Source organism: Dromaius novaehollandiae, chromosome 15 (genome assembly GCF_036370855.1).
Source record: "Dromaius novaehollandiae isolate bDroNov1 chromosome 15, bDroNov1.hap1, whole genome shotgun sequence".
Classification (NCBI taxonomy): domain Eukaryota; kingdom Metazoa; phylum Chordata; class Aves; order Casuariiformes; family Dromaiidae; genus Dromaius; species Dromaius novaehollandiae.
Window position 1 is genome coordinate 11,355,239 of NC_088112.1, and position 26,235 is coordinate 11,381,473.

Below are 26,235 nucleotides of genomic sequence, written 5' to 3' on the forward strand. Positions count from 1 at the left end.
GTATTTCTCAAATTTACTGTCACCCTCAGGTAAAATTGCTGCTGCAACTAAATAAAACTTCTGGAAATGAATTCTAGCTCCTGACAGCCCTTAAGCCCTTGAGGCATTTAAATTCTGGATTTAGCGGCAGGATTATTACTTCAATGCAGCAGTTAACCACATATTTAAGCAGAGTTGCCTGTAATAGTCGGTCCTGATTCCACAGCACTTCTACAATGAGGACAGGGAAATAGCCCCTTTTGTTACACACTTTTAATGCAAGTCGTGGGATCAATCATCCTGCACTGGTTGAAAGGAATACTTTAACGTTGCAGCCTGAATTACTTTGCATCTGGCTCCTGCCGCATTGTGTATGTATCTCATTTCCTGACTAGGGCCTTCTTGGCAAAGATTTCAAGGCACTTTTCTGTTTGTTTGCTGGTATCATTGCTTTCCTAATGGCAGTAGCACAGCAGGGGGCTTCATTTTGGTCTTGACATTTTTTAATAGTTTCAAACATTATTGCTGAAGCCAGCTTGTCCCTCTGCACCGGTTCAGGAGATGATAATGGTGCCTTGCATGACTCAGCTAACATGGCTGTGGCTACAGCAACAGAGCCAACGGTGTGCTGGGGAAGGCATGAGTACAGGGGAGCTGGTGAATCAGGTACTGCTCCTAGTTGCCTCCTGGTTGTGGCCAGCAAACTGAGAGATGCTGCAACGAGAGAAGAGAGTGAAACAAGCCAAGGAAGTTAAAGTACTGTAGAGTATCAGCAAGGATACAGTGCTTTTTCTTTGTTCATGTGAAGGCTGTAGTAAAAAGCCAGGTTGTATCTACTGCCTCTTTACAGATTTGCATCTTGGACTGCTGTCCTTCTGCAAATGCAGTGTCAGGGAATTTCAGCTGATGTTGAACCAGAGACAGAGAGAGCATGCCCTGGATTACAGTGCCTGAGGCATGGTGTTGTGCCTGGGGAAGGAGATACAGAGCTTGGGGAGCAAGGAAGAGTACAGCTAGCCAGAAGGTACTGTGCCGATTTACTACTGGAGATAATTACATTGGGGGAACAAATGGTGGAAAGGCTATTGCTAATATCTGAGGACTTGGACAGGTTTCAGAGAAAGCGTTTCTTCTATATAGGCAGAAAAGAAACTTCACCATGCTCTTCATCTTGTAGCTTCTTTGAAGAAGATCTTAGCTCTGCATTAGCGTTAGTCCTAATGAAATTCCCCATGTGAATACTGACAAAAAAAATGAGCAGCTGAACTTGAGTTTGAGAGAATTTCTGGCCAACCTCTGCTGATTCCAGCACAGACAAAGTTAGTCATGATATCTGAGCAGCTGGAGGAGTTAAAAGGTCAGGATCCTCCCTCTCTCCCTCCTAGCCCCATCCCAGCTTTCACAGATTTGAAGACACCATCAGCCTTTGTAAGGAGAAACAAAGCTAGCTGTGCCCAGATCCAGTTACATCAGCAGAGAGCCCAAACAGATTTCTTCTGCTTGTTATTTGTGCCCCTCTCCTGATCAGTGCAGCTTCAAGACATTTATAAACAGATCTAAAATACATCTGTGCTAATTGCTGACAACTTTACTTGAGGATTGAAGTGAAGTAGATGAAGGTGCTGATGGTCCCCAAGCCTCTTAGAAGATGCCTGTTCACAGGCATCGTAAGCGGTCTTCACCAAGTCTCTGATGGGGGAGCCTCAAAAGCATTTAGATATTTACCAGTGAGAAACTGAATTACTAAATCCACTGGGACTTTTGCTGGATCCCAGCTTCTTGTGCCCCATCAGGTTCCCAGAGCAGAAGGCAGCAGTATAGGGGGACTGTTACACAGTGTGATGGAGTCAAGACCTGGTTCAGCTGGGTTTATGAGCTTGGGCTTAGCACTAGCCCCACTGACATTTCCAGTTCAGCTGACAGCCACAGCATCAGGCATGTCTGGGACAGAGGCAGCAGCAGCCCTCGGACCAGCAGTGGAGCAGAAACAATGGCACTGACAGGGGCAAGCAACACCATAGGTGAGCAGGAGATTGCAACTGTCTCTGTTCCGTACACCTTTGCACTCTTCAATGGTTTATGGGCTACAAGAGTCAGCCGGGGTTCAGCGTGGTGTCCAAACTAATTAAGCCTGGTCATCCTGTGCTGAGTAACACTGCAGCACTGAGTCCATGCACACAGATGTGTCTACCCCTCACTCCACTGAGCTGAGTAATGGAGTGCTGACTGCTTGTGACAATTTAGGGCAGTGCTCTGGCTGGAAGGCCAGTGTAAATTGGATGGCATGATGAGAATAGCAAGGACATAATTGATGGACTTAGCATTTTCTAGCTAGGAATAAACAAATGCCTAAGCATCATGATTTAAAATGAGCAAAAAGCATTCAGCCTTCATCTCAACATGCTTTTGTATCCACTGATAGGCACTAACATGATATTAGAGGCCAGCCAAATAGCTTTTACAAGCTTTATGCACAGGTAAGTGCTTAGACACTCTTCTCTGTTTTCAGGCATGTCTTGGGTCTAGGACAAAATGTGTGTGTACCTTAGGAAAAGGTACATCCCGCTGTGGAATGCGTACAGACTGCTTGCTTCAGCTGGGAGACAAAAGGGTAGGGTCCTGTTTATGTCCAGTGGTCTCACAAAGCCAAATTATGCCACTTTTAGTGCCTAGCATTGAGCCATGTCTCTTTCACAAAGTACAGCATGGCCACCATGATTGCAGCTTCTGACAGTGTAGTCTGTCTTGTAGACTGTGGTCTGCTTAAGACCATCCCTCTCTTGTACAGCGTCTAGCACATCTGCATGCCAGTTCTCATGAAAGTCTCTGGGTCTCACTGTCAAAACAAACTTGTTTCCTGGGACTCAGGTTCTAGACAAGGGCATCTGATTAGCTTCCCTGGAGACCTCATTCTCTGCAATAGGCCCACAGGCAACATCCCAGCTATCCAAACCCTTGGAGTCCCTTTAGGATTGCTCAGTGAGATGCCTACAATCATGAATAGTAGAGCAGAGAAATGGTGAACACGTAGCAGGATGTAAAGTGTATCTGTCAAAGTGTATCTGCAGCCATGCTGCCCAGGAGGAGGAGGGAGGGAAACTCTAGGCACGCAGGACCTTCATGCTTGTTGGACAAAAGCTGGGCACAACTGGCATTGTGCTTGGGGATGGGTTCAGAGGGAGTTGCTGCAGAATTGCATTGTAGAGCCGAGAGTAATGGCTAATTAATCTGCTGAATGATGGAGACAGGGAGCAAACCCACCCTTCCTGGGCCCAGTTCCAGCCACAAGCACTACAAGGCCCTGCTCTTTACAAGTGCAAAATTGTATAAATGCTGCCACTGAATCTCTGCTTAGGACTGAAAAGCTGTGAGCAGCTTACTCCTCCTGGTGAAGTTAAACTGAGAAAAGCCATTGCTTCCCCTCCCACCTTCCTTCCCCCTTTCCAAGTTTAAAATCCAGATAGCTGCTACAGAATCAGTGAAATAAATCGTTCTTCTGGTTGTATTCTTTTCCAGAAAAGTAAATTGTATATGTGTGTGTATGTGTGCACATGCACACACACACAAATGATGCATTTTAATTATCCTCATAAATGATGACGAATGTGCATCTAGGCATGACTGCGAGCCAGGAACAATGCATTCATTTGCTCACTGTTGCTTTATCCATTTTGACCTTGATTTGAATCCCTCTAAGCTGGGTGGGTGCATCTGTCAAGGCTGTACCTAAGCTGATGGGACCAAAAGCCCGATTCAAGGAAACTTCCATGTTATCCATCTCTGTCAGAGGCCTGGCACTACCTGATGTTCTCCCACTCCCTCTCTCATTGCCCCTCACCTTCTTGTGCTTCATGCATTCCATCTGCATTTGCCTTGATTGCTGAGAGCAGAGAGGCTGAGAGCATGTAACACTGTCCCTGCTTCCTGACCATGCAGCAGCGCCACAATTCTCATCTGCTAGGGGAAGGACTGGCTGATGGGGCCAATGTGGCATGCAGCAAAGTTGTACAGCAAAATGTAAAGCGTCCCATTAATTTCACTACCATCATTTCGCTGGCATGCAGTTTGGCTGATGAGCTGGTCATTCATCAGATGACAGCAAGACAGAAGGTCAGTTATTTCTGACAATGGCCAAGGAGCTTGATCTGACTACCATGACTGGGCTATTGTAGAAGAGCTCTGACTTAGTTTGTGCCTTTGCATAACTTTCCTGTGAAAATTCTCCATCCTGGAACCCGTCTCCTGCCGTTCTTCCCATGCTAATCTGCACAGTGATTCCCCCCCACCCCCAGTGAGTGTCATTTCGAAAGCATTTAGTCACAGTCTGCTCTGCAGGGTGCTTTTCTTTAGGTGGAAAAAAGAGATGGAAGTGATTATGGTAGGGGGGATGCTGTCTGCAAGGTGTGAATGGAGACCTCGTTCCTGAGCCCTCTTTCTGAGGGGTGTCTGCACAGGCTTTTTTAACAAACAGCTTCAAACAAGCGCTCCTCGCACTCTAAAGTAACTTGGGACTGTGGAACTATATTAGTGTGGCTGTGAGCCTGATTTTACAGAGGCTTGATATGATGGGGAGGCAATCATGATGATGCCCCAGCAGTATCACCATACCATACACTTGTGATATTGGCATTACTAACTGTGAAGTTAGCCTTAGACTCTGCTCTGTGTTTACTCTTCATGGCCTGGCCTACCTTTCTTCAGCATTGCCTGAGCTCACTGCTTCTCTGTGTCTGCTCTTACCTTGCCTCCCTCCTTCCTCACTCTCCTGTCCCTCTCTCCAGAGCAGGGCTATTGTTAATGTCTCCTTGCTTGGTGGTGGGGAGGGAGAGGAGCTGGATGCAGTGTCCCAGCTTTAGTGCTGTCCTCTAACCCTCCCCATCCTGCAGAGCTGCTCTTCACGCAGGGCTCCCACTGACGGGAAGCAGAAGGGCCCAAACTGGAGCACAGTTCCCAGCTGATGTCCACAATCCTGAGGTTTACTGCCGTCCTCCCTAAGGACAGATTCTCCAGAGAGTTCCATTAAGGTTTTAAAGTGGCAAGAGAGGCCATGGTTTATGCCTTCCAGAGTCTAGAATGACGTATGGGGTGCTGGCGTGGGTATGGTATCACACAGCCTCCTCACTCCTTCCTAGTAATGCTCACCGCAAAGAGCCGGCAGGATGGCTTTCTCAGGCCAGACAGGCTCTGTCAGTTTCCTGGCTCTTTCCAAGCAGCGCGTCAGCCCCGACCTTGCCAGGCTGCATCAGAACAAAAAAATGGCAGCCCTTCTTGCTCGCTTGTTTGTTTATTTCAAGGCAAGTGGCAGGGAGCCTGGCAGTATTCGGCTTCCTTCTCGGGAGGCAGGGTTAGCAGAAGGTCTGCTCAGATGATGCATTGGGCAGATGGCTCAAGGTAACCCCCAGGGCAATGCTGACTAAAGAGCGCAAACTGCACTGGGAAGTGGCCAAGTGGAGGTCTGCATAGAAAAGGAGAGAGAAACATCGAAACAGGCAGCGCAGGGCCCATGCACGGTCATACCCCAGTGGAATTGTGCCTTGCAAGCTGCGTGGTCCATAGCGGCGTTGGGCGGGGGGGACACATGCACCATCTGGCTGGCACTGCTGCCCTCCTTGGCAGGAGGAGTGTCTAGGAGCAATGGCTCATGTTGCTGGTAGCCTGCGAGCTGCTGCTGTTTAGCATGCGCTGGCTGACTTGGTGTACGAGCTGAGCTGGAAAAGCCATGAATGTCTTAATGCTGGGAAGTGAGTGAGTCATAACAGGGATGAAAATCTGTGGTGGTCTTTCCCTCTGGAAAGTGAAGGACTGAAGGTGGCTGCATCATTGCAAACACTGTCTGGTAATTGAGGTATTTTTTTTTTTTTAGCTTATGTGTGATTAATACAGCTGCTTTTATGAAGCTAAAACTCCTCAGTTTGAGCTATACCTTGCTGAATCCAGATGCTGGAGAACAGTTTTGACTATAGTCCAACAAATGTTATCCTTATCCACTTTGTCTTTTATATTAATGTTCCTAGGGAACCAGAGTTTCATGCTTTGCATGTGAAAAACACAATTCCAGCAAAAATAGATACAACAGGTTATTGTGCATTTAAACACAATAACTGATTGCTCAGTATCCCAGTCTCTGCTAAGGCTGGGTCTGTTTGAAGTAAATTTTTCAGGGAAGAGATGGCTTTGTGTGATACATAAAAAGTCCTATTTCCATCAGTATACCTGACCAACAAGGACCAAGCTGGAATTTGAATTGTGAGAGAGCTCACTTGCTTTCACCACTAGTTTGTTCATTCTAAGCTAATCTTTTTTGCTTAAAAGGGCCTGTGACAGTCTTTTTGGAAAAGGTATGTTGTATAGACTGGAGAAAAAACAGTGGTTGAAACTAATTGAGCTATAGGAACATGTAATGTATGAAAGGAAAAACACTATTCTAGTCAGTGTATTAACTCATGACTTGACTTTTTAATGGAAATGTTGTAGGTTAATTAGTACGTGTGCTGTTGTTATGCCTACCAAAGTTATTCACAAGGGATCATGGATCATGGTCTCATTAAGTAGGCCTCCCATAAAGACAGTCTTTCTATAAGTAGTTTAATGTCTGTATGAGTGCATGGAAAATTTTTTGCCCTTATCAGCAGAAAAAGTCAGACTCTGAAGGGAAAAGAAATGGAAATACTCCTGAGTAACACAAAACCCACACACTATGGAAATACTAATTGGGTGCTCAAAGTGGAATTATTTTCTGTTGTATCTTCCTACACATTGTCTTTCTCAGCCTGTTTTAGAAGTGACTGAATTCAGGCCCTGTAACCTTGCTAGCACTCCCAGTTCTTCTGCATTAGAGGTAACAGTCAGAATGGCAATGATCTACCTATCTTTGAATGGCGCTGAGTGGTGCGCTGTGCAGTGGTAAAGCTAGTTTAATGTTCCGTGGGCCTTTCAGTCTACACTGGTTGAACACAGTAAATATCAAAGGTAATGCAGTGTTTTTCCTTCATATAGAAGAAAAAAAACTGCAGAATGACCTTTTATCTGTGAAAGTGAATGGAAACAGGAGTGTGTATATCTGGAATCTAAGAGGCAGAGAGGTCTTACTGAAATGCTATCCCTGGCTGAATCTCCTGGTGTAAATCAGAAGGGAAGGTTGAGAAATGCCCTGATCTTTGGGCCCCATTTGCTGTGCATGTATCACAAACCTTTGATACACACATATATCCTCTCTTTCTTTTTTCCTTTGTTTCCCTATAGCTCAGAACTACCCTGTTCTCTGGCAGTAACAGGGTGGCTGGGATATTACAGCAGAAAATCTGGGTTGTTCCTGGAGTTTCCAGAGTGATGGTGGTCCCCACCAAGCTGGCTTGGGGACCTCTCTGCCCCATTGCCCAGGAGGTCTGGTTCTCAGAGAGCTTCTCAGCTTGAACTCAACACCCACAGAAACTGGGATTGGCACTGAGATGGACTTGGAAGCAGTATAGTCCCCACTGGGGAGGGCTGAACTTGAGCTCCTGCTCTTGCACCTCCAAATTGGCCTGCTGAATGGTAGTGGCATCCACAGCAGGATTTCCCTTTCATCAGCACAATCTGTCCATGCATAATGGGGAGTCAGTTTTACTGGGGCTTTCTTTTCCCTTTCTCTTCCTTCTAAAACATTCTCACCAAAGCTAGAAGACTGAAATGTTCTGCCTTGGCTGCAGTATGGCATATACCACTGTCTAAGCATAGTATGTCTTTTGTCCAGCTCCTCTTCCCAGCATGCACATCCCCAGACATCCCCAGACATGAAGAAGTGGGAATTCCCACCTTTGATTACATATCTTTGAGAGAATTTGTAGCAACTCACATGGATAATGAAGGTGATTGTGCCTGAAAGTTATTATGACCAGTTTTAGAGGCATGAGTGAACACAATCCAGAGGATGGCTGTGCATCCTCCACCTACTGGGTATCCAGAGAAGCCAGGGGTGGGTGAGTCTGGATAATCACCCTGCCTCTGATCCCCTAGGTATCATCTCTTCTAGGCAGGGATGAAGTTTACCGTTAGATATGTTTTTGCCCCCACCCCACCCCCCCACCCCCCACCCCCCGTCATGCATGCTTTCTGCCTTTGCTAGGAACCAGGACACACCACCTGGCTAAATGTGACCACATGATTTCTGGACTAGAGTTAGCTCAATTTTGGCCAGTCTCTGCAGGTGGAGTGAATGTGTAATGACTTCGCAGACAGATGGTAAAGAAAATCATGGTAATGGTCTACTGTTGATACTGCTAGACTCAGGCTGGGGGTAAAAAGTATAAATCTCAAAGCTATTCGTCAATTATCTTTCCCTGGAACAGTGTACACATTTCTGAAAGGGAAAAAATCATGGGGAAGTTCATTTAATTTTTTGACTATTGCAGTCTGCGCTAAAGATCTCACAGGACAAAGAATCCATGAGGTATATGAAAAACCCTATCAAAATCTGCTTTTTACTGTGCTTTGCTAGGAAGGAATACTTCTCCGGTTGACAGAGACCATGCCTATATCTTCTTGATGTGAATCTTAAAAAGCGGATAGCAAGCAAAACTAAAGGCAATAATGACCGCTTCGTTCCTGGAGAGAAGCACAATTTCTTCATTAAAGAAGAGGTGTCACATGCTTGTTCCTTAAATCCTGCTAAATACCTGCTTAGCAGCATTATTGACAGGCTTTTCTCATGAACATTGAGCTGTTAAGCTGCTCCTAGTTTACAGCAAGAGGTTAAAGGATTTCTCAAAGCTCCCAATGGAAGCCTTACTAACTGGATTAACTGCTAACATGGATTTAGGCTTTCAGTCAGATTAACCCCAGTTGCTCCAAGTAGGTTCTCTTGTTCATCTCCTCTTCCCTTTTTCTTCTCTTTTTACCCTCAGCTTTTCCCTTTTTGTTTGTCGGGAATAATGGAACAAAATCAGTGCTTCATTTGAACAGTGGGACACCATATGCTCACGAGCCTGGGAAGAAGCAGACTGCTGCTCTGGTGATGTGAACTGCATGTGAAACAGCAGTGGAGACTCAGCCCACTATGCTTGGCCTGTCCACATATGACTATTCCTGTGGGGCCTTTAGAAAGTGTGGGGAGCTATAACTAAGGGCAAATGTAGATTGGACTGCAGTTTTGGATTCTGTTTGCTTTTCCTGTTCTCTTCCTCAGTTTCTCTTGGCAGCCAAGGATTGTGAACTCCTTTATAAAGTAATTAGACTATTTGCATACCTAGCTGAGCAGATAGCAGAGAAGGTAGCTTAAAGATCTTCCAGTGCAGAGGATCAAATAGGATAAACCATGGTCTTTGTAGCACCAGAGACCTGAAGTTAATCTAATTTAGGCTGTAGTTACACGTGTATTTCTTCAGCATCTTAGGAAGAATTAAGCATCATCTGCTCTCCTACTTTTGGCTGATTGTTTCTGCCCTTGCACTGCTATCTGAGCCAGTGTGTGCATTTGTAAGCAGGATGACAGCCAAACTATCCACTGCTTAATTTTGAGGCATTTTGCTCTCTCCTCTGTGTATTATAGTGCCCATGCACAAGAAGTCTAGATCCATGATGGAGGGGTGGATTCTGCAGCCTCTGTCACTACTGTGTGAAGGCTATGATCCTGGAACTAGTCTCTCAAAGTGAGGATCTGCTCTGGCTCATTTCACAATAACTGCAGTGCAAAAATCTGTTTTAGCAAATGCTAAAGGATGGCAGGGAAAAGCAAACAGACGTGGGCCGGAAGGAGCAGGGGCATGCAATGTGGCTGCTCTTGCCTGACCAAACTTGCAAATGAGTTGATTCCTAGCCCACGAGATCAAGGAATTGAGCCAGCACTTTTGCTGTTTCTCTGTAATCTGCTCACAGCACAATTCTGACCTCTCAATTATCTTTTTTCCCTATGCATGGTGAGCCGTGCAATGGCCATGTGATGTTTAGCACACCAGGGTCACTGCACTGTGACACAATGTCTGGCACATGCAAGAAGTTACAGCACTTGGCCACCCCTGGGGAGTGAGTCTTCTACCATGACTGTGCGGAGCCCACCCTCTGGACAGTGATGTGTCCCCAGGGAGAAAGCTGTCTCTTTCATTTAGCTCTCCCTTTCTGCTGTGCTGGCTCTGATCTGAAGTCCAGCTGGCCCAGGATCATGTTGCTAAATAGAGACTGTAACATAAGAAACATGGTATTCTTCTGGTTCCTAAGCAGTATGTGCACCCTGTTTAATAGCTGCTGATGGACCCATGAATGCATCCAGTACCTTTGGAGCCCTGGGTACAGCTTGGTCTTCAGAGTATCACTGAGTTCCTGTGCTGTGCAAAAAGGTCTGTTTCTAAGCTTGCTGTCTGATGGTCCCAGTGGGTACTCAGGAGATCCATCAGTCCCCCTGCCCTTCTCTAGGACCTGTGGAGTTTTATACACGTCTCTTGTTCTGCTTTGTGGCTATCCTCCTCTCGAACTGTTCAGTCTCTGCACATCTGAAAGCCATCAGCAGGATCCAGGAGACCCTGCTACCTCATTTCCCTTGAACAGCTCTCTCTTTCCCCGATCAGATCTTCTGTGCATTTTTGGTCCTGTGTAGTTCTTAATCTCACATTCTTTGACTCCCTCCCAGCTGCCTTTATCCCACTCTAATCCATTTTTATCTGAATCATTGGCCTTCATTTCTGGTTTCCCCTCCACTCCTCTTTCTTGACCACCACATATCTCTTTAATCTCCTGGCCCACCATCTCCCCTTCACCCCGGAGAGCAGCTCCTCCTCCTCTTTCCTCCAGCACATCAGTCTTTTCTCCTTTCTCCCTGGTCTGCACCAAGTCTCTCCCAGATGCCCAGCATCAACCTGTTCTTGCCTCATCACTGCCAGGTGATTCTCTCACAGCTCTCCTTTACCAGTTTTCTTCCCAGGCCTCATTATACATCCCTAAGGGAACCCATGTCACTCATTTTGTGCTTTGCCTCAGCAAATACTGATTTCTTCAAGGCAACCACTCTAGGTTTGTGACACATATAACGCTATCACCCAGAGGCACTGGTTCTCTGCAAGACCTCTCATAAAGGTTTCAGATTGCACTATTGCTTGTCTTCCCTCTGGCAGGGCTCTCTCTCAACACACACAAGGGCCTCCACTGGAAACTTCACAAGCTTCAACAGAGCCATGCTGAGCAGGAGCACATTTCTCTCTCTGCAGTGATGGTGAAGTTAGAAATGCACTTGGGAGCCATCCATATTATGGCTTTCCCTTTTGGACATCTGAATTGTTATTTGTGGAATTCCTTATGGTTTGACACTTGGCATTTTACAGCACAGGCCTGTCATATCCCTTTTATGTCAGATGGTAAAAATAATGTCTCCTAGCCCTATGGCCTGCAGTGAGACTGACCAAAGAAAAGGGAGAGGGGGAAAAATAAAATGAAAATCTAATGAATCAAAGGGCTGGAATGAGGGGAGGCAGTTCTGGGGGTGAGGAAGGTTACTCTGTATGACAGAAAGGGTTATGGGTGGAAGATGATCAGGAGTGTGGTGAGATACTGCTATAGCTCTTAACTTAGAACTTTCCTCTCTCTGACTCGTTTGGATGTAGAAATTCACCAGCCCTATGACAGGCATGAGAAGACAGAAGTAGTAACCTGGATCTTCCTTTCATTCTTGCAGATACTCCAGTATTCTTCTGAGCTTTCTGGAAGTTGAAGCAACCTTAAGTTTCTCCAGCTTATGCTCTGTGCGCCTTTAATTTCCCTTGAGCCAGGGGAAGCAAACCTTTGATGCATTGACAGGACTTTGCTTCCCACTGCCTGACATTCAAATGCCCCTTTATTGAAAACGTATGGGCTCCCCCTGAGGAAGCGCCCTAACTTCAATTGCACAGCAGTCAGGAGGCCCCCTGCCCTCCTGAACTTCTTAAGGGTCTGTCTTTGAAGCCATTCCACATAGCAACTGTGGCATAAAAGCACTTGAGTGTGACCAAGTATTGGCCTTGACAGGTTTCCTAGGTCTTATCCCAGGCTCATTATCCTGTTTTTGGCATTACAAGAAGAAGAAAGATGAGTTTTAATAGGAAATCAGAGACTTCCTGATTCTCTCTCTGAGGGAGACACCAGCAGAGCTACCAACTGTGAGGTCTGCAATGGGCTGCAGCCATCTCTCTGTCTTTGCAGACAGCACAGAATTGTGAGTTTACCTTACACACTTAGTTGTGTAAGCAGACATTGCATTTGAGGTCTCTACCTGTTGAGCCCGATCTCTCTCTGTTTAATGTTCCACTGGGCTTGGTCATTTTGGTACTGTTAATAACAGGGGTAGCTTCTACTGAAGATGAATTTTCTCCCACCAGCCAGATAAAAACACGGGTGAGGTGGCATGTCAAGGTTTTTGGGACCTTTCCATGCCACCTTCTGCAGCTGGGAGATGCTCCATACTGCCAGGACTCTATTGCGCCCGTAGGACGCAGCCTAATAATTTCATCCTTGGAACAGTTCTGACTGGCTTAAGGGACAAATCTCCTTGTATTCTGTTCCCCCAGCACTGATTTATATTAGGTTTTATATTAGTAACTCCCTGCCTTGTGTGATATTTCATATTTAAGAAACCTCTGCCAGATGTTACCATTTTTTTTCCTGCACCTAATGGGCAGAGTAGCAAGCACTAATACATGGTTCTGTCTGACCGTTTTTAGCAGTCACCTTGCCTACTTCTCGCTGACACAGTTCTTACAGTAATTAATGAGCTGGCACATTAGTAGGAACCTTGTCAATGAATTAATCTCTGCACAGAGGGAACAGCTGAACACAGGCTTCTCTTGTTGTCTTTGGCTTTTGGGGAGCAGGAGAGCCTGGAAATAGGGAGGGGTCTGTGTAAGAGTTGCTGCTCCAGGGGTGGCCCAAGTTGTGTACGGCTTATATTTGGTATATTTCTGTTTCCATCCTCTGAGTTTTGATACCACTAATTGGAGTTTCTGGGGTGGTTATTTTGCCTGGTGAGGGAGTACAGCTCATTATTGACTTGATGCTAAGAGAGCACAGGATAGGTTCAGCTCCATCAGTCACATGAAAGAATCAGATATGGAAGCATTTTGCTGAAGCAAGCAAAGAAAGGTGAGCTCTAGAGGGATGGTCAGCCCAAGGGCTAGTTCTTGATAAATTGTAATTCATGTTTGGTCACATGCCATGGCAGAGGCTGGAATTGAAACAATAAAGGAAAGCAGTGGTTCTCTGTAGGACTCCAAACATATGTTTTATTCCCACCAGAGAAAAGATATTCATGAAGACAAGGAAGGAACATGCTCTTCTTCCTTCCAAGGAGGGAACTTCCAAGGCTTTCATAGGGGAATCATGAATGAATGAAGGATGGGTCTCTGAAGTTCACTCTGGTGTGAGCAAAGCAGAAGATAAAAGAGTGAAGAGGCTGTGGCTAGAAACAGAGAGCTCTGCCTTGCGACTGTACTGAGGTCTGAGCCTCCATTGCCTTCCTTCAGTCCTCTCCTGGCAAGTGAGTAATTATAAGTCCAGTAAAATGTTCACAGATAAGTGTCTCTTCCTCCAGTCTGAAGTTTTGCACTTCCGCGTTAGCGGTGAAAATGAGTCAAGAGCAAGGGTGGAGGGAGCGAGCCTAGGATTTGATATTACTTCTCTGTGGTCAGTACTTTCAATCTGTTACTCCAAAAGCTGACCAGGGAGGGAGAGGAACAGGTTCTGAGAGGAACCCAGCTCTGTATTAAAGTGCATTTTGGTCTTATATGGCTAAACAAGAGCCAGTGGATTCAAATCCTAATGGTTCTTGTTTATTCTTTTCAAAGTTCAGAGTAACTCTGAAACATCCAGCACTGCCTCTGTGGTTGGAAATCACATTTTCCATGGTTGGAAGTCATATTTAACCTACCTGAAGATGACTTTTCAGTTTAGGAGCTTTTCCTTGGTTTAGACGGAGTACTTCAGCTAATAATCTGGTTATACAGTGAATGTTTTATTAGAAATCCCAGGGCTGCTGGTATTAATCTCAGTATTGGTCTAAAGTACTTCATGCCACTGTTTGGAAAGAAAATGGTATATTTGCTTGAAGGACAAGGCAGCCAGTGAGAGCTAAGAAACAGATGTTTCCTTAGAGTGGCTGGGAGTGAGACGTGGAATTTATCATCTGGTTTAGTATTTACTTTTTCTTTTCCATCTACTTGCTAGCCTCAGCCAGCCATGGGACAAATCTTACACCCAAAGCATGTCTCTGCTGACTATCCAAGAAATTGGAAAATGCTGCAAGGTCAAGTCTATTCACAGGTAATGAGGGGCTCAGCAAGGATAGGATGAAAAACAACCACAGTTCTGCACTGAAGCCACTGCCAAAGTTGTCAGGAGACAAGTCTGATTATTGCCTGCCTGTGGGATACTGGCTTTCCCCGGGACTGTGCATGTTTCTCTTTCATTGACACTAAAGACATCTCATCTCGGTGATGAAAAGCAGCATGACCAGTTTTCATAAAAATGTATTTCCATTTTAGATTGAAAAGGGAACCTCTCCCTCCCCCCCCCCCCCCAGCCTTTCCCTTTCTAAAATCATCCAGGTGCATCAGAGCATTTCCAAGTCAAGTTGTCATCATTTCAAAGACTGATTGCCTGTAATAACAGAGAGGACAGTGCAATTGGGTGCTAAAGCTTTCATGCATAGATCTGTTTTGCCTAGTTCCAACCCACAGTACCAGAAGGCTTTTTACAGTGTTCCTCCAGCTTCAGAGGCTAAGACTGAGCTGGATTCTGCACTGATTTTACAGTTGTACTTTGGTGAATGTAGAATTACACGAAAATGTCAGCTGGGAGAACACATGAATCCCACACTTATACCTAAGGACATTATCATGGTCAGTGATGCAGCTAACACACACATGTCCAGCATGGATACAGTGACTATGTTGCTCTGTCGAACTGCTAAACTATTTTTGGCTCACAGAAGTGCTTAGAAACTGCAATGATAAACAGACTAGAAATGTCAACAGGGATGAAATATTTACCCTACCTCTGCCTTGGTATTTATTACAGGATCCTGAGAGTTTTAAGGTAAACTCTGTTCTCATTTGTGATCTCCCCAAGAAAGCCATAGATACAGCCCAATTTAATGTTTGAATGGAGTTTCTCTAATGTGTTCCCTTCTCTCAGGGCTAGCTAATTTATTTGGTGATGCTGGTTAATGACAAGAGAGAGTCTCCCTCTGTAGTCCTGAGTGCAAGAGTGGTGCTTCTAGAAGAAAACTCAAGAGCTGGGAGGTGGCTCAGCTCTTTCAGATGAAGCTTCCCAAAAAGGTCTGTTGTATGGCTGCAGGTTAGCAAATAAAACTTCATCTTGTGGTGGGAAGAAGGGAACTTGCCAAAAAAATGATGCAAGTCAATAAAATAATAATGTTCAGGAATCCTTAATGCTAGAAATCGTGTTTCACGCCACTTGTATTAAGTATCTTATTCTTTTTTAGGTTAGAGAAGGCTAGCTGGTTGCTTCTGTTACATCATGTAGCAGAGAGTTCCAGTGGTAATTTATGTTTAATAAAAAAGTATTTTCTTTATAGGTCATTTAAGCAAGTTTTGTTTTAATTGCACTGATTGTCCCAAACTGTTTTCTCAAATGGCAGTGAAAAAGCAGGACTGCACAAAATAATATTTCATGTCCTGTTCATGACCGTGTCATCTCATTCATCTTTCTCATTTCTGTTCAATAGTCATAATTTTTGTGGCCTTTCTCCATGAAGAAACCTCTCTATTATTTTTACAATAGTCATTTTTTGAAATTGTGTTCTTTTTTTTACCATTTCCTTCTAGATTTATCATACTGAGATATGATCACATTACCCACCAAGAGACTAACTCTTGGTTTCTCTAGTTCACAGCATGTTGGCATTTTCTTTCTTGAGAAGATGTTTAAATACTTTAGAAGTTTTGAGCAGAAGTCTCACTGATCTCACTGAACTGATTGAAGTGATCTTCATGTTCTCAAGCCTGCTGCCCCATAACAAATGTCACAAAGAGTTTGGATCCTTTCAGGCAGATTTCAAACCTTGCCACTGTCTCTAATGAACATTGTCTGAGGCTGTGCTGAGCCCCACATTTGGAGGTCTTTCTGAATTGTCTCATGAGATCTTTCAAGTCTTGCTTATTGCTCTATTTCCCTGTAGATTTTTCCATCCCATTCTTCATTCTCTTGTTTCCAGAAGCTAATAGATATATTCTGGTCTTGCACTAACTATAAGGCTTATACAGTTCTGTTTCCTCTACCTTGAAGGTTGACCATTTGAAATCCTGGCAAATTCAGTGTGGCTCTTTGTCTCCCTCAAGTGACTAGCACAAATATGAACCTCTATGCAATTATAACTTCCTTGTATGAATTAAACACTGAGGCATGCTGTTCCCCTTGAAGAAGCTTGCCTGCATTTCTTCTGTTCTTTCTTTGGAAATACAAACAAATCTGCCACTTTTTTAAGAGCTGTGTATCTTTATTGCAAAGATCTTCCATGCTTGGAAAAGTTAGGATGAGAGGAAGATGATCTCAGACCCTCTTTTCTCATTGCTGCTTGGATGGAGAGAAGATGAGATGGCTGCTGCAAACCCAACATTCTCCAATGCATTGCTTCCAACCCATCTTACTTCCCAGCAATCTCAAAAATGCCACACTTAAACTTAATGCCTCCATTTATCTGATTAACTGAAATAATGAGAACAGAGCTCTGCTGATGTAGGCTCAGCAGTGAGTGAAGGTGGCTTTGTTGCTTCCAACCTATAGTGCTGTGTCCTCATTGTTCTGTGTGGTCTCATTGGCCTGGGAATCTCTGGGCTGCACTCTTTACATGTACTTAAAGGAGGGCACTGACCAAGCTGTGCTGAGGAGATGGGAGCCAAAGTTGCTGCTAGATACCTTAACTCAAGCTCAGGACATAGGAGAATTTTCCTTTGGTTCCTTTGTCAAATATACTCATTTTTTGCACTGCACCCTTTAAATTTGTTTACACAAAGAGAGTTCTTCCAAAGTCACTAGAAACAGCTCGTGTCAGGGCAGGGACATGAATATGAGCAGCATGGGGAACATTTGAGAAGATGGATTCCCAATTGGCTGTCTCCAATCTCTGCAGCAATGATTAGCCCAACTCTGGATGACAGTGTATTAAAATGGAGATGACTCTGCCCTTGAAACACAGTAAGTGGAAAGTCTAGTGGGAAATCTGTGAAAAACTTTCCTGCTTTTAGATTGGATAAGTGAGGACAACTCTTATCTGTCTTTCTTACTTTTCCCTCAGTTGCAGCAGCAGCCTAGAACTGAGCCTTTGGTGTCCTACTCTTCTCTTTCCTACCTCCCAGGATGAAAAAATAATGTGGCTTTTCTAGTGTCCTAACCCCATTCTGTCATTCCTGCTGCACTCCTGCGAAATGCACGTTAGACTACAATAAAGCTGGTGTGCAGCCAGCATGGAAATGGTATTGGCAAAGCTGTAATGGAGGCAGAAATTTATGACTGCAGCCAGGTGGAGTTCTGAGGGATTGCACCTGAGCTAATATTACCTTGCTGCCAGCCACTGAATTCAGCTATATCATTTTGGGCAGGTAAATCTACTGGTGCTATTCAAGTGTGGCTATCACAGTGTCTGCCCTTTTCTTTGAAAGAATTCTTTGCTTTTAATTGGAATAAATTATAGTCACTTGTTCCACCTTCAAAAAGAGACAGAGGGAGGGCAGATATTAAGGAAAATAAATGGCTGAAAATTGAAAATATTTTCCTTATATTTCATTCTTAAATATACATATGTCTAGGTCATAAGCACCTGGAATTAGGTCAAGTGGAGCTGACCAGTCAAGGAGACACTTTATGGCTAGATGAGACAGGGTGACATGTAGCCCACCAGTCACAAATTATTCCTCTGTTTTCACACCCTAATGCTTCGTCTGTTGTGACCAGGGTCCACAGGAGCTGCCCTGCTTGTTCAATGTATGTAGAAGTCCCACAGTCTCTCCAGAGAAGACTGTCCATTTTGTTTTTATTTATCTCTGGTGGGAGCTTGTGATGCTCAACAGTGGTGAAAGTGGACTGCTAGGACCACTGACTACAGCAGGCAAACCACGTGGCAAAGTAGACGCAGCTTGAATCCTAAGTCTGTTGGGATATGATGGCAGAGTGGTTGAGGGTGGTGCCTTGGGCAGCCACTGACTGCTTTCAGACTCTAGTTTTCTCTTCTTCCCCCATCTGCTGTCCTTTTGGAAGTGGGTGCATTGCTCCGTCCCCAGTAATGACACCACTCAATGCAGGGCTGGCCCAGGCACAGCTAGGTTTGGGACCCATCTTGGGATTAGGCTCAGTGGGGTTCTTAACCTTGTCTTGACCTTCATGATCCCTGATACCCCTTTCCTTTCTTCCTTTTCTCTACCTTTGCCATCTTTTCTGAGGCTGGATAAAACAGAAAGGTAAGGAAATCCCTGGATCTAGTTGGCTGGAAACAATCCCTCTGTTGCAGCCAATCCAGTGCAGTCTGGATCGTGCTCCCAGAAACAGGCTAAGCTTTAGCTCTCTCCAGTTTCCCATTTCTGCTTTGTTAGCACCATGGATCATTATCATACTCCAAATTTCACCTGGGATGGGAATTCACTCAACAGTTCTTGCTGCAGAATTTTGCTAGAAAGGAACTTTAGAGAAGAACAAGCAGCTAAAGAAAAGAGATACTTATTTCAGCAGGGTCTTCTCTTAGTTATAGATAAGGAATTGTGTAATAGCTGAAATCTGAATGAAGAAAAAATGTCCTTTCCCATCTACTCCCGCCTCCTCCTCCTGTTCAGAGCAGCATGGGTAGAAAGTTGATGCACCCTTTGCGATGTTAGTATCTTTATGCAAATAGTTTTATCATCCCTCTTAGCCAATGTATCCATCAGCTGCTAAAGACATCATTTTCTATTTATCTTCTTATAAGCGGCTCCTTCAGCAGAGCTGCAAAATTAACATTGTGCTGAGCAAAATGGTCTACGTAAAACAAGGGCAATCTGTATAGAAATATGCATAATCCTTTACATTAGAATTTGGCTGTTAAAATTCTGATACCTCTCAGAGGTCACTCTAGCCTAGTTAAGTTCTCTTCAATAAAAGCTGCTATTGTGGCTCAGACCCTTTTTTCCTGTAATATCCTCTCCTTTGGCTTGTGCTCTTCAGGACTCACCTCTATCTCCCCTACCATGCTGGCTGCCTCTCCTGAATTAAATTGCATCACATTCTGCCATTCATTATTTAAGGCAAGGCTTAACTACCCAGACACCATGAAAAGCTCTCAATAGTGGGGTTAAAGTTCCTTCAGTATTTCCTTTTCTTGTTTCTTCTTTTCCTTTTTTGGGATTTTGACTACAAATGAGGCATGTTGAGGGAGGCTGCTTGTAGAAAATGTGCCAAGTTGGAACAGAACAGATGTGAATTCAGTTCCCTGCTGTGACACAGGTTTCCTGAGTATCCTTGGATATATCATTTAATCTCTCTCTTTCTCTCTCTCTCTCTTTCTCATTCTGATGCCACTTTGCTCACAATATTTGCTTCTAGCATCTAGCTTATTTCAATGTGTTTTTTCTCCCAGAGCAAAATCTGTATTAGCCAATGTGTACACAGTACTGTGGAGAGTAGGATTTCAGTGTTTGCACCTCACATTCTGTAATACCACACAAAAAAATGCATTAAATAAATGAATGCCTCACCTCCCAGCTCACACAGCATCACTATACACTGATTGAAACAGAGTGATGCTAAGGTTAAACCTGATCTCCCTTGCCTGAGGCTTGTAATGAAGTAAAAAGAGGAGGTTTAATTCCAGTATTAGTGTAGTAACTCTATGACCTTAAATGGAGTTCTTTTAAATTTATCTGGGGGATGAGTATGCATCTGTGTAAATACTTAGAGCCCCTGGCTTCCTGGTACTTTGCTGTGTAATCTCCCATTTCATGTATTGGACAGTGAAACCTGGATCATAAGTTGTCCTGGTTCCATGACAGTGGAACCTCATGAGCACAGCAGGGTGAGTGACAGGTCTCAGCTTCTTTCAGGACAATTTACAAGGAAACACTTCTGGAAAAAAATGGTACATTGCACTCTAAGACAGTGGAAAATTCCTGTAGCAGGCATGGGAAAAGCCCAGAAGATTGGGTTCCCATCCAATAACACACTTCCATTGTGAAGAAATATAATCGGGTGTTTCTGGAACCATGACATGTCTACAGCGTTGACTTTCAGGTCCTAAGTGCCATTGCAAAGTACAAAAATGTTTGTGCCTGTGGTTAGTGGCTGGTCAACGAAACCTCAGGGGACTACTCTATAGGGACCTCCTGTCTTCTGGCAAGCACCTAAAGCAAGCCTTGTTTCTAATTTGTAGGTGGCAAGATGAATTTGCAAGTTCATTCTCAAGATGTGTTTGACACAACTCAGAGTCCACATTCCTCATAATATAGATAAAAGTGACTAAAGTAAGGCTGCAAACAAGAGCCTTGAATGAAAAGAACTCTCTTCCCCATGCAGAAAGGAAAGTAATTACATTCAGAGGACCCCAGAGAGTTCCTATCTCTATCACTGATATGAAGAAACAGACTGAGAAAGATCAGTCTGACAAACAATTATATGCTTATACTGCATTAATCAAAGGGGCACAGGCACTGGACCTGGGGAATGTTGCCTTTCTTGTTTGGGACCCTTATCTGATAATGGCAGAACTGTTCTTTTGTGTTAGATTATGAGGCCACTCTAGGATATAGAAGTTTCTATACTGCAAAGTTTTGTATTGGCAGAGGAGCCTATTTCAGTGGACAGGGACAAGATGCTGTAGTTAGATCCTGATTCAGCAAAGACTCATTTAACCTTCACCATGCAGATAGTTTTGGAGGTATCAGTGAAACTAACAGTATTATTTGAAGCTAGTCCATTGCTTAAACTTCCTGCTAAATTAAGGGGCAGAGATTCACTCGCCCTCTTGGTATAAAACACTATAGATTATTCTAGACAGGCCTCTAGCTTGTTGAAAAGTTTTTAATGACTAATCCCACTGCAGGAGGCTTTGTTGTAGCTGTCTTTGGCCATGTACTTGGGATTTTGGGAAGGCTGGGATCTCTTCAGTAGCCTTAGAGAATCAGAGAAGAAACAAGAGAAAAGACTTTAAGAGGTTTGTTCTTTATTTATTTTCCACCCCTTCAGCAAGGATCAGCTCTATATATGTCATTTCTGACAGATGTTTATTCTTTAAAGGCCTCCAACAGTGAGACTCTACAGCACCCTTAGGCAATCCACTCCAGTGCTCTACTCTGCTCACTGTTAAGCTTTTCCTAATGTCTAACCCTGATCTCTCTTGCTGCCATGTAAGCCCATTATTTCTTGCCTAGCCATCCTGGTCATGGCAAACAGGTTATTTTCTTTCTCTTTGCAACAGCCTTTATGCAATTGAAGACTCCAGCTCATTTTCTCTTCTCTGCCTGGAACAACTCCAACTTTCTCATTGCTCCCTCATACATCATATTCTTTGACTGTTCACATTGCTCTCCTCTGGACTTTCTCCAGTTGTTCCACTTCTTTTTTGAGGTCCAGTGCTCAAAATGGGATGGAACAGAAGCTTTACTGATTCAGGCTGAGGGTGAGAAATCAGCTACCTTTGATTACAATGCATGACATGTTCCCATCCTGATCATATACTGGCACAAAGACAATTTTAACTAAGACAGAAAATGGTAGAAAATTAATTTCTTCTTGTGGCAGTTTAGACTTATCTGGTACCTCTCAGATGATGTTATTAAGTATTACTACAACTCAGGTTCTTTCTTCAAATCATTAAATCTCTAGGACAACTAGTGCTGATAAAGTGACTGTTCTTGCATTAGTCTTTGCTCTGGCTGTTGACATTTGAGTGGGTGCTGATAGCTGTTCCCAGGGAATCCACATTGACAGTCAAGCCACTATGATTAGCTAGTCTCACAGGCCCTGCCATTTAAAATTAGAGGGCCTAGAGGTAGGTTTGCAGTATTTCTGTCCCCTAAGAGACAAAGTCACTGAGATCAGACATGTGTTTCATATCAAGAAAATAGGAGCCAGCTGACCACTTCTCTCACCGTTTCCTATTGTAATTTCCTCTTGGAGGCTCTTTCATGTGCTTTCAAGGAAAACCAGGCTAGCAGACTCACCTCTGCACTGATGCAGCACAGGGGCAACTTCCTCCTACTACCGATAACAGAGAATTGCTCAAATAGAGAAGGTGAAAGATGAAAAGGCAATGGGACTTCACCTGCCTGAAGGACAGAGTTTGCCCATTACTGTCAAAGAAGTGAGGAAACAGACTGGTTTTTTGTATTTTCAGGACTTTACAGCCAACTCTAACAGATGTCATGTTCCAAGCTCCAAAGGGAGCATGTCTTCGATAAAATCAAAATTTAATCAGCTGAGATCCAGGTTTCTCTCCCATATTGTCATTTATTAGCTACAAAGGCTGCCTCTCATTGCAGTGTGGGAATCCTGTTACTGAAAAGGACCCCCTGATAACGATACTCCTTAAAGAAGGTCATTGATTGTGTTACAGTGCACTGGGAATTAATAGTGAAGCTAACTTCAGATTGCCTCACTCAGATTCTTCCCCTAAGAACCATAAATTGCTTTAAAGAAATCAGAAAAGGGACAATGTTCGTGGGAAGTAAACTATGTGAATGGGGACGCTGTGGACAGGACAGCATGACCTCTGAGGTCTTTCAGTCCCGCATTTAGTCAGATTCTCTTGGTTTGATGCAGTTTTCTTGATACAACAGAAGTCCCATGTCATGGGATTCACCTCACCCAACATTAGGCATCACAAAGACAGATCTTGATGAGTCATGTAGGGAGAGATTCAGGTACCTGAACCATATACCTGAACCCTGATGTCTGAGATATCTACACAGGACTTTCTGGAGATCCTGTCTGGACAGGTGGGACTCCTGGTTATATGAAGTGGCACCATACACCTATGCTTAGGAACCAGAATGCCTCCTGTAGACTCTGGAGAGATCTAGAACTTCCCAGGACAATTCAGCCCATCCAAAAGTGTCTTTAGAAAGTAGATATGTATGAAGAATTTGGAAGGAAACTCCAAACTTGTGTGACATTATTCTTGGAGTTGTCTATTATTGCAAGTTCCCAACTCACTTTCCACAGAGGGTGGACCCAGTACCTTCCAACCTCAGGCCCTGAGCTTGCAAGTGAACTGGTGGAAATAGGAGAGACAGAGCAAAACAGAGATCATAACAGTGTCACGCTAAGTAGAAAAGCTGGGACACTTCAAAAATCATTGTAAAAGAAAATGGGAAGAAACATAGAATTCACTTTTAAGTGCATAAATGTGGTCACACAGTAAAATAAATAAAGTGGGAAGATTTTTAACTTCCCCAATTTTCAGGACTCATTTTCTCCCTGACATGCTATGGTTCAGATTTGCCATGAAACTACAGGCTGCAATAGAAAATAATCTGTTTAGTTTTGCTTTTCTCCCAAATTTCCTTGCTCATAGCTATAAACACTTGGAAATCCCAGCAGCATCAGCAAAGCATAATGCTATTCTCATGCTCAGGAGAACATAAAGGTAGGTTGTGTTGACTGGACCCCAGCAGCTCCAGCACATGCACCTTCAAGACATGGTCAAACACTTTGTCAGCTCCCTTGCATATTGTGAATTGTAATATGTACTAGCTGGCATTTGGGCTTCTTGAAAGCATGCTACATGGAAGTAACTGTCTCTGCCTTGTGTAGCCAGACATTATGGTCACACTAATTAGTCCATGGTCAATCCTCCCACTCTCCCCAACCCCATCGATTTGTTGTTGTTTCATAACCTGCCATTCAGAGGTGTGATAAAGTGCAGTAAAGGCAGATACTTGCCTTATCTCATTGAATTCCCTTGCTTTGTGGTTACATTTCAATTCCAAATTTGATGTGGATTCAGCCTTGGGAAGGGGGGAGGTTTCATTAGATCTGGGGAAAGAATGGAACACTACAAAATGTAGAAAGAGGCAGGCAGGAGATCAGCTTTACAGTCATATTTGACCTACTTAAAGGGCAGAACCAATATATTCTTGGTGGTTCAGGTTTTGGATATTATAGAGTTCTCACACAGGACAGGCTTTTTGGCTCTTTTTCTCAGTGCACACGATGAATATATATATTTATTTTAGAAAAACACTTAGCCAGAAGGAAGACAACATGTAGTGAAAGATAAATTATGCAGATAATGTTTTATTATGCGCACAGAATAAAAAGTACAAGGGACATGATTTTCCCCAGGGAGACACCTCAGAAAGAGGGGAGGCTGGGACAAAACACAAAACAAAATGAGAAAAGGAAGAAAAATCAAACTGGAAAGTAGTAAGTTCTGGCAGATTTTGCTTGAAGGAGGAACAAGACTGAATGAGCAAAATATTGTACTGGGGGGAATTCCTTCCAATGAAAGGACTGTGTAATAGCTGTGCCATTTATCAAGGTCACTACTCCAACTCAGGAGGACAGAGTTTTGACCCTGCAGGTATTTATGAGGCTTGGAGTAGGTGACTGGAGAGCGTGAAAAGAATCAATGTGGAAAACAACTGGCAGCATCTCTTCCCTCCAGTCTTCCACTTTGCTGGATGGGGGGGACACACTGGCTTTTTTAGATGTGCCTGTGCTATATGACCCACTGAGGTCTGACAGTATCCATTCCTGTGGGTTGTGTGTCAATGCAATCACATACACCAGGCCAACCAGCCCGTGGATCTTATCAGAGATAGATATGAAAACACTGAAGAGGGTGGAAGAATAATTGTACTTGAACTACAGAACATGGAGAGAGTCTGAATGGGCAGTATCCTTTCATTTCATCAGGAATAACAAGAAGATGGCAAGAAGATGCTTCTAAAGTCTCTCTCGTTTCACCCCCAGAGCTGTACCTGGCAATGGTAGGCCCTCAAAGATGGTGTTTTGGATCAGTCCTGTTACTGCTTGCACTAATGCTCAGGTGCACTGCAGCAGTCTTTCTGACATGTTTGTGCTTCTCTTTCATAATGTGCAGTAAGCTGAATTGTGTCTGTGTGGACAGATTAGGGAAATAAAATAGATTGTTTTTTTTTTTTTTTTTCCAGCCCCTGAGATGGTTCCATAAGGTGGAAGTCTCCTCCTGTGACTCAATGCATGCAAGTTTTCCTCAGTGTGTAGTCTCAGATTCTCTGACCTGGCTTTCGGCACTTCTGAGATGAGATACTGAAAGGATGTGATATTTTACGGTGCATGCTGGAACCATTGGCAGAAATGTAATTGACTCTTCCCATGTGGCTGCCATCACAAGCTCCTTTACAGATGAAAGACAAGAAACAAATGTAAGTGCTTGAACCCCTTTGGCTCTATGTTCACATGTATGTTTGAGATGACCATTGTACTTTGTACTGGTGTCCTGCAATCAGTCACTGTAAGAATCACTCGCATTCCACATGCTCACCATGCTTACAGCTCCACATTAAGAAAACCAGTTTATCAGTCTTTTGGGTTTCTGATGATTCCTGCAGGGTTAAGACTTTTCTTTTTTTTCCTGTTCTCCTCAGCGTGTAATTGGCCAGACTACATTCCCGTCTTCTCTCCCTTACAGCTTTCCATCCACAAAACTGGAGACAGGACTAATTTGCTGATGTTGTACAAAGAATTCTCTCTCTGGATATCTGGCTGATGGGATCAGAAGAACTCAAAGATGGTATTGGATCAAAGGTCCATTTAGGCAAGTAGTTCTCCATTTATTATTGCTCAGGTCGTTCCTGCTTCCCTTTGGTTATTGAGTGTTCCACCTCCCTTGCTATTTACATCTTTCTCCCTCTGTTCTTTAGATTCCTGAGTCCTTCGGCACTCCTGGAGCACTATTATGCCCTTCACAACATCAGTATGACAGATTTGAGGGATATGTGAGAAAAGGGTCCATCATGTTCCTTGTAGCTAATACACTGTCATGATTTGTTTTCCTTTTCTGCTACCTCCTTGCCACAACAGCTGTATCTTGGAGGCCAAGCAAAGAAACAAGTCCAAGTGGCTTTCTTTCTGCTGAACCCTCCCTGTCTCTGACAGCAGGTTAGAGATATCTAGAGTGGTTGCATGTAGATTGTTTTTCATAGCCACTGATGGTTCTATCCTTGGTGAATTTGTCTAATCTGAGTAGAATGTATTGGCCTTGATTTAAAGTTATTCCCTATCCCCTTTGTAGCAGCTACTGGCAAAACTGCTATTCTGATGGATTTTGCTGGGTCTAGTCTGTTAGCTCGCTTATGACAG

General features: G+C 43.9%; 1 long non-coding RNA gene across 1 annotated transcript in view; it reads left to right on the forward strand.

Moving 5' to 3' along the window:
* LOC112994303 (uncharacterized) overlaps nt 1-25,684 on the forward strand; it is a 151,452-nt gene extending 125,768 nt beyond the window's left edge. The window contains exons 3-4 of the long non-coding RNA XR_003261921.2: nt 25,065-25,298; nt 25,565-25,684. This is a non-coding gene — a long non-coding RNA (uncharacterized LOC112994303). The remainder of the gene's footprint in view (nt 1-25,064; nt 25,299-25,564) is intronic.
* The last annotated feature ends 551 nt before the right edge of the window (nt 25,685-26,235 follow it).